Source organism: Chrysochloris asiatica, unplaced genomic scaffold (genome assembly GCF_000296735.1).
Source record: "Chrysochloris asiatica unplaced genomic scaffold, ChrAsi1.0 scaffold00222, whole genome shotgun sequence".
NCBI lineage: Eukaryota > Metazoa > Chordata > Mammalia > Afrosoricida > Chrysochloridae > Chrysochloris > Chrysochloris asiatica.
Window position 1 is genome coordinate 3,953,094 of NW_006408740.1, and position 9,230 is coordinate 3,962,323.

General features: G+C 41.1%; 1 protein-coding gene across 2 annotated transcripts in view; it reads left to right on the top strand.

Moving 5' to 3' along the window:
* KCNJ1 (potassium inwardly-rectifying channel, subfamily J, member 1) overlaps positions 1 to 9,230 on the top strand; it is a 78,979-nt gene that overhangs the window by 52,596 nt on the left and 17,153 nt on the right. The window contains exon 2 of one of the 2 annotated variants that reach the window (XM_006873077.1): positions 1,042 to 1,048. The exons of the other annotated variant lie outside the window; for it this stretch is intronic. The gene's annotated coding sequence lies outside the window, so the exon portion shown is untranslated. The remainder of the gene's footprint in view (positions 1 to 1,041; positions 1,049 to 9,230) is intronic. 2 annotated transcript variants of the gene reach the window in all.

Below are 9,230 nucleotides of genomic sequence, written 5' to 3' on the forward strand. Positions count from 1 at the left end.
TTAATGAGTCTTCCTCCAATCCTGATGCCACATTTTTCTTCATAGAACCCAGCTTCTTGGATGATTTGTTCAGCATACAGGTTGAATAAGTATGGTTAAAGAATACAACCTTGTCGCACACCTTTCTTAATTTTAACTGTGAGGATAGTACAGGACAAGTCAGTATTTCGTTCTGTTGTACATAGGGTCACTATGAATCAGAAACAAACTAGACAGCACCTAACAACAACAACAGGGAGGCACCCAGGAGGTCAACAAAAGCAGTTTGAACCTACCAGTCACTCAATGGAAGAAAAATGTGGCAGTCATCTTCCTTAAAGATTGCAGTCTTGGAAACCCAATGGGCAGCTCTACTCTGTCTTATAGGGTCAGAATTGAATAGCTGAATGAGGTTTAAAATAATCTAAGAGGGGGACACCATTTGCACTGTGCTCCAGGGGGTGCTGTTTGCACAGAATGTGTCTCCTGAGCTAGATGATCATTAGGTCACTAAAGCCCTCACTGGCAACTGCAACTGCTATTCCACCCACACACAAGGCTTTTTCAGCCCTTCTCTTGCTCTTTATTGATTTCGGGCTGTGCATCTCCATTATTACCTTGGTTTATCCTATTATTCTGGCTCAGTCCACTCACATTCAATAAGGCATCTTGTCTTGGTAAAGTGCAGAACTCTGAAGTTTGAAAGGAACATTTTTTAGAAAATATCCTCAGAGGATGCAAGTGTATCCAAATCTGTAGCTGTTGAGTTTGTCCTGTCCCCTGGGGCTCTGTAACTTTGATTCTCCTCCACACCCAGTCACCATTCCCCCCAATACCTACAGTGGTGCTACTATGAAGTAGACAGAGATCAAGTGTTACCTTTTAGTTCTTTGAATAGCTGAGACATGCTTTTCCTTTTCTTTTTTTTCTCAGTTTCCATTAAGTGGATTCTGACTCATGTCACCCCAATGTGTGTATCTTAATTATCTAGTGCTGCTGTAACTGAAATATCATAGAGAATGGTTTCAACAAACAGAAATTTGTTCTCATACAGTTTAGGAGGACAGAAGTTCAGAGCACCAGTTCTAGAGAAAGGTCCATGTCTTCTTTCAGTATCTGTATCCCCAGTATTCCTCGGGGATGCCCATGTGCCTTGGCATCAATATTTCCCTAGATCTGGAAGCTTCACAGTGCAGAGTTCCAGTACCAAAGTGTCCCACTCCAATCCTGGCTCTTCTTTCTTGATGGGTCCCTCTTTCTCTGCTCACTTCTCTTTCCTTATATCTTTTTAAAATAAAAATATGTTGCAGGGTACACCCATGGAAAACTCCCTTACATGGGACCATGGCTGTGATGGGGTTAAGTGTATTGCAGCCTACTCTTCATTCTCTTACTGGTTTATCACATCAGATCATATCATGGGGAATCATCACATAACTGCCACATTACATTATTACATAATTGCTAAACCACTAAGAATCATGACCCAGTTAACTTTGACACTTATTTTGTTGGGGGACACAATTCAATCTATGAGAGTGTGTCTGAGTAGAATTGTTCCGTAAGATTTTCAATACCTGATTTTTTGGAAGTAGATTGCCAGGCCTTTCTTCTGAGGCACCTATGGGTGGATTCGAACCCCCAAACTTTGGTTTAGCAGCTGAGGATATTAACCATTTCCACCACCCAAGGACTCCAAGACATACTTTGCTGCTGTTGTTACATGCCATCGAGTCAGTTCCGACTCATAGCAACCCTGTGTAGGGTTTCTAAGGAGCATCTGGTGAATTTGAACCATCGACCTTGCAGTTCAAACTGACGTTGCAGTCCAGTACATTATCCTACAGCACCACACCAGTGCCTTTAAGTCAATTATGCCTCACAGTGACCCTACGTAGAACAGAATGAACTCTTTCGAGTCCTGCGCCATCTCTCAGTTGTTATGTTGAAGTTCACTGTTTCTGCCACTGTGTCAATCCGTCTCATTCAGGGTCTTCCCCTTTTTTACTGACTCTTCACTTTATCAAGCCTGATCGCTCTCAAGGCTTGGTCCCTCCTGACAACATGTCCGAAGTATGAGAGACAAAGTCTTGTCATCATTGCTTCAAGGAGCAATCTTGTACATTTTCAAAAGCAGATTCATTTGTTCTTCTGGCAGTCCATGGTATATTCGATATTCTTCAACATTGTAATTCAAATGCATCTATTCTTCTCTGGTTTCCTTATTCTTTATCCAGCTTTCACATGCATATGAGGTGATCGAAAGTGCCTTGTCTTGGGTGGGGAATCCTCAATGCCACATCTTTGTTCCCTAACACTTTCAAGAGGTCTTTTGCAGCAGATTTGCCTAATGTAATACATTGTTTGATTTCTTGGCTGCAGCTTCCTTAAGTGTAGATTGTGTATCTAAGTAAACTGAAATCTGAGACAAGTTAACATTTACAAAATAATTTAAGAGACACTTATGGAGAACAATGAGGAATCAATATTTTAAGTACAAGCAGATTAAGATTTCACCATGGTAAGCATTGAGTTTTGAATCTATAACAAATACACACTGAGGTTTAATAAGACCTCATGGTGTATAGCTTGGGCTTAACTTCCCTTGCTCCCAGTCTGGCTGTATTAGTGGAGAACCACACCTCTTGATGCTTCCTGCTGGAACCTATTTAGTGTACCTTGAGGACGTGCAGTTCTTTGTGGTGAAAGTATAATTATAAACTTAGTTGACCAGTGACTGGTAAATATGTTAGCTTGATAGATTAAAAACCTGAACTTGACTCCTTTTAAGGGCTCTTTGTGTTTAATTTGATTATTTCCTTGATTCTTCACATCCTCATTCATACAAAAGCAGGCATAAGTACAAAGTATACTGATGCAGACTTACGGAAATAAAGTAATGGAATTTAGTTCTTAATTTGTCAAATAGTTTTGATTACCTCTTAGTTATACTTCAAAGGTCTTGACTGCCAACCTTTCAGTTTATAGTTGTGCCATTAACCGTTTACATCACCCAGGGACCAATTGAAAACTCAGTAGAGTAATTTAAATACAATAGCATATGCCAAGTCCCTATTGTTATCCTGTGGCATTAAGTCAAGTCCTATTCATAGCAGGATATGACGGAGTAGAGCTGTCCCATAGGTTTCTTTGACTGTACTCTGTACAGGAACAGATCACTAGGGTTTTTCTCCCGTGGAGCTGTGAGTTGTATATTGTGGACTTTTGTGGGATCCTTGTCCTCCAGCCAAAGGCCTCCTAGAACACACCTGTAGTTGTGTTTTAGTCTTATTGCCTATTTCAGCAAGGGAGAACACACACCAAGGGAACCAAAGGGAGTCTCACTAAGAGGATATTTGTTGTTGTTTTTGAGTACTGTTGAGTCAGTGCTGACGCATAGAGACCCTGTGTAGGGTTTCTGAGGAATGGCTGGTGAGTCTAAACTGCTGACCTTGTTGTTCAAACCAACCTTACGGTTCAGTGCTTATCCTACAGCGCCACACCAGGACTCCAAGAGGGTACTTGTTGCTAAGTGCCTTTGAGTCAGAGGGTTTCTGAGGAGCTGGTGGGTTTGAACTGCCGACCTTGTAGTTTGCAGTCCAGTGCTGATACTACAGTGCCACACCTAAAAAGGACTTACAAAGGTGGTTTCGGAGAGATTGAAGGGAGCAATACTTTGCTCTGCATGCATTACCATCAGGAAGTGGGAGTAGTAGTATGATTGAGTGTGTTAATGTTGTTACCTGCCGTTGAGTTGGTTCTGACTCATAGCAACCTTGTATAGGGTTTCCAAGGAGCAGTTGGTGGGTTTGAACGATCAACCTTGTGGTTAGCTGTCCAGTGCTTATCTTACAGTGCCACATCAGGACTCTGACATTATGTGGGTATGCTGATAGATTTTATTATCTAGGAAGGAAGACTAGAGTGAAGCCAAAGCTGTTATTGGTAAAGAAGCAGCAATTACCCACAATAGCCAGGACAGGAGCATATTTGCCTATTGTATGATTTGAAGGATAGTAATGTTTTCGTCTATGCTTGGACATGGTAGTAGAGTAAACTCAATTTTGTCTTGACCTATCACAGTCACAGCATATGTTGGTGATTGTTGATGGCCTGTGAAGCTGTGAATAGGAGGACACCAGATCTGGCTGTAAATGCCAGGCCAACTCCTGAATGCCAGGGCTGTTGTTCTCTTTTCAGTGGCTATATATCCAGAATACAGTTAAATCCTCATTACTGTCTATAGAAGGGAAGAGCAGCATCCCCCCTGGGTATACTGGATACCATATCTCCATTCAACCTTGCTACCAATAGCTGTTCTCTCCCTCTGTCACTTCTCCACCCCTCCAAGGTTTCTGCTTTAATTATAGATAATTTGTTTATAAAAACACATGTGCTTTCCAGGCCTTCTATTCTGTAGTGACAGGACATGTCTGAAGCCAGTCTAGTTCAGTGACAAATGTACAGTCAGGACCCTTGTCCCCCACTCTTAGAAACCTTTCCCTTTATTTATCTGTAGTCTCCAACCCAGCTCATTTGACTTGTATAGGAGACCCTCAACAGCAATATTCAACTGTTGTGTATGTTTACATTTGTGAACTAATAATAACAATTTCTACTGTTTGTCACATAATTGCCATGTGGTAAGGACTTTATCAGAAGCCCTGTTTGCTCAGTGATTAAGCACTAAACTCTTAACAAAGCTCCATGAGAGAAAAAAACCCTGGTGATTTGCTTCAGTAAAGATGACAGCTTATGGAACCTTATGGGATAATTCTACTCTGTCATATCCTGCTATGAACAGGACTTGACTCAATGCCACAGGACAACAACAATAGTGACTTGACATGTGCTATTGCATTTAAATCACATTACAACATTTTCAATAGGTCTCTGAGTGGTATAAATGATTAACGGTTCAACTATATACTGAAGGGTTGGCAGCTCAAATACACCCAGGAGTGCCTTGAAAGATAGACCTGGTGATCTGCCTCTGAAAGGTCAGAGTCTTGAAAACCCGCTGGAGCAGTTCTACTCTGCACACATGGGTTGCTGTGAGTCAGAATTGACTTGATGGAAACCAACAACAATAAACCATTCAAAGTAATATCGTCATAATCATATTTTACAGGTTCAGAAAGACTAAGTGGCTGGATCAAGATCATGCACAATTAAAGACAGAATGGAGTTCAAATCCATGTCTGAACAATCCCAAGTTGATGTTTCTTCCTGTCTGCTACATTGCCTCTGGCTGTTACCTGTTTTGTTAATGTTCCTGGACTAGGATTCCATCCTGTTTTGATTCCACATGCATGATACACCTCAATAGTTGCTCAGATAACACTACTCTGATTAGTTGACTTTTGAGAAGCTTTCAGAACACAATGTGCTTTTTGAGAGTGCCAGTACATTAGACCTTGCAATTCCCTGGCTCCTATTCCCAGACATTTTTTCTCTGGAAGAAGAAAGGAACCCAGGGAAGGCCTGTGCTGCATTCCCACTTGGACACAAGCATTCTTCTGGCTTCATAGTACAGTGAGCTTGGGAAGACACTCACGCCAAGGAAAAAGTAAAATATTCCTGAAATGCATCCTCGATTAGAGCCTAGAAGAATCCTGAGGTTCAGGTTCCATTTTTGTGCCCATTAGGCAGGAAAAATTGTTTTCACTAGAATTTCCAACTTCTACTTAAGAAGAGTCCATGCTGACCCTAAGAGAGTTGCCTGATAGTGCCAAAGATATGGGAGATAAATTCTCTCTGCTAGCAAACTAAAAGAAAACACAGCAGTCTGTTTGCAACAGGTCCTTCATATGAAAGGAGCTAAATGAATAATTTCTTTTAGAAGGACCAGGGAAAAGCTAGTTCTTAGGAGGCAGAGGTTGAAGTTGTCCCAAATGACCACCTTTTCAAACTGCTGCACCACTTAATCATGTCTAACATCAGCCACTCCTCCTCCCCTCAGTATTCTCCTGCCTATCTTTTTTGGGTTCTATAATTTACTGCAACATCTCACAGAACTCACAAGCCATCAAGGAAATAGCTCATGCAGTTATGGAGGCTGGCAACTCCCAAATTAATGGTGTCAGTTTGCAGGTTTCGCATAACTCATGTAGTTGCAGAGGCTAAGGAACTCAAATCAGCAAGTCATATGACAGGTTGCTGGCTCACAAGACTGTAAAAACTAACAAATCAGGTCAGATGGTAGGCTGCTGGCTCAAGTTCCAAGAGCCATAGGTCCGATGATGACAAGCCAAATGCACAATCCAGAACAAGAGAGAGAACTGTGTCAGAATACTCTTATGTATTCTTGTTGTTGTGAAGTACCACCCAGTTGGTTCCAATCCATAGCAACCCTATGTAGGGTTCTCCAAGGAGCAGCTAGTGAGCTTGAACTGCCAACCTTGCAGTTCAAATGGTTTTGCAGCCTGGTGTATTAACCCACAGTGCCACACCAGGACTCCTCATGGTAATGAGGTAGGGTTAGGGTGGACTGAATCTGAGTCATGATCTTACTAGAGTCACTACCTTACCCAAGTCACCACCCTTATTTAAGTCACACCTTTGCACTGCCTTGCTCAAGTAAAGGGAGTTTCCTTAAAGGTATCATATATCCTAAAAGGTATTGTCTACATCATATATACTGTGTATAGACAATTCCTTTATGGAAACTCCCTTTACTTGAGCAAGGCAGTACAAAGGTGTGTCTTAAATAAGGGTGATGACTGGAGTAAGGTGGTGACTCTGGTAAAATCATGACTCAAGATTCAGTCCACCCTAATCCTGCCTCATTACCATAATAAACAACTCACTCCCAAATGGGACCATGTTGTTGTTGTTTGAACCACTGACCTTGTGGTTCAAACAGCTTTGCAGTCCAGCGTGATAACCCACAGCACCACACCAGGACCATAATCTCTGCCATCTAGGATAAGATTTATAATGCCACACAGAATGAAAGAAAATTGTATCAGATCACAAAATAAAGGACAACCCTGTACAGGGTCGCTATGGGTCAGAACCGACTCGACGGCACTTAACAACAACAACATATCATTAGATAACTTCCAAACCACAGAATATCATAACCAAATCAAGTTGACATATAACCTTTACCATCATAGGCTCTGTACATGCATTATTAGCAAGCTGTCCAATGCCTTGGTGGGCCACAAACATCAAATTACATTTGCTGTTAGGTATCATCAAGTTGACTCTGATTCATAGCAACACTATTAACAACAGAACAAAGCATTGCCATCCTCACAACTGTTATTATGTTTGAGTCCATTTTTATAGTCACTGTGTTGATCCTCTTTTTCACTGACCCTCCACTTTACCAAGAAAAAAGTCCTTATTGTATAGTCTAATTGCATAGTCCTAAGGAGCTCTGGTAGCCTAGTGATTATGAGTCGGGCTGCCAACTGCAAGGTAAACAGTTTGAAACTACCAGCAGTTCTGCGGGAGAAAGATGAGGCGTTCTGCTCCCGAAAAGATTTATAGCCTCGGAAACCCTGTACAGAGTTGCTATGAGTCGGAACCTACTCCACAGCACATAACAGCAACAACCCAATCATTGGAGTCCTGGTGTAGCACTGTGGGCTAATGTGTCAGACTACAAAGTCATTTTAACTGCAATGTCAGTGGTTCAAGCTCACCAGCTGCCCCTTGGAAACCCTATACAGGGTCACTATAGGTCCGAATCGACTCGACAGCACTGAACAACAACAACAACAACCCAATCATTGCCACCACTCATCTGTTAGTATGTGTTACTGTTGTGGCTTGTGAGTTGCTGTGATTCTGGAAGTTATGCAGTGGGTATTTTAAATACCAGCAAGCTCACCCATAGTGCACAGATGTCAGGTGAGCTTCCAGATGATGACAGACTACTAAGAAGGAGTGACGAACTACTTCTGAATATTTAGTCACTGAAAACCTTATGAAAAGCAGATAAACACTGTGAGATATAGTGCCAGAAAATGATTCCCTCAGGTTGGAAAGCACTCATAATGGGACTGGGGAACAGATGCCTCCTCAAAGTAGAGTTGACCGTGATGACATGAATGGAGTAAAGCCCTCAGAACCTTCATTTGTTGATGGGGCACAACTCAAAATGAAGAGAAATAGCTGTAAACATACATTGAAAATCGGAACGTAGAATGTACGAAGTATGAATCTAGGAACAGTGGAAACTGTCAAAATGAAATGGAAAGCATAAGCATTGATATCTTAGGCATTAGTGAGATGAAATGGACTGGTATTGGCCATTTTGAATCTGACAGCACATGGTTTACTATGCCAGAAATGACAAATTGAAGAGGAATGGTGTTGCATTCATCGTCAAAAAGAACATATCCAAATCAGTCATAAGGTACAATGCTGCCTGTGAAAGGATAATATCCATGTGCCTACAGGGAAGCCCAGTTAATACTACTATTATTCAAATTTACACACCAACCACTAAAGTCACTGAGGATGAAACAGAAGAATTCTACCAACTTTTTCCATTGGAAATTGATCAAACATGCAATCAAGATGTACTGATCATTACTGGTGATTGGAATGCAAAGATTGGGAGCAAAGAGGAAGGATCAGTAGTTGGAAAATATGGCCTTGGTGATAGAAATGATGCTGGAGATCACACGATAGAATTCTGCCAAACCAATGATTTGTTCATTTCAAATACCTTCTTTAGACCGCATAAGAGATGATTATACACATGGACCTCACCAGATGGAATACACAGAAATCAAATTGACTACATCTGTGCAAAGAGATGATGGAAAAGCTCCATATCATCAGCCAAAACAAGGCCAGGGGCAGATTGTGGAATATACCATCAATTACTCATCTGCAAATTCAGACTGAAGCTGAAGAAAAAGAAAACAAGTCCATGAGAGCCAAAATATGACCTTAAATATATCCCACCTGAGTTTAGAGATTATCTGAAGAACAGATTTGATATATTAAAGACTAAAGACTGAAGACCAGAAGAGTTGTGGGATGACATCAAGAACATCATACAGGTAGAAAGCAAAAGGTTATTAAGAAGGCAAGAATGAAGGAAAAGATCAAAACAGATGTCAAAAGAGACACTGAAACTTGCTCTCCAGTGTAAAGATGCTAAAGTAAATGGAAGAAATGAGGTACAAGAGCTGAACAGAAAATTTCAAAGGTCAGCTTGAGAAAACAAAGTCAAATATTACAATGAAATGTGCAAAGATCTGGAGTTAGAAAACCAAAAGGGAAGA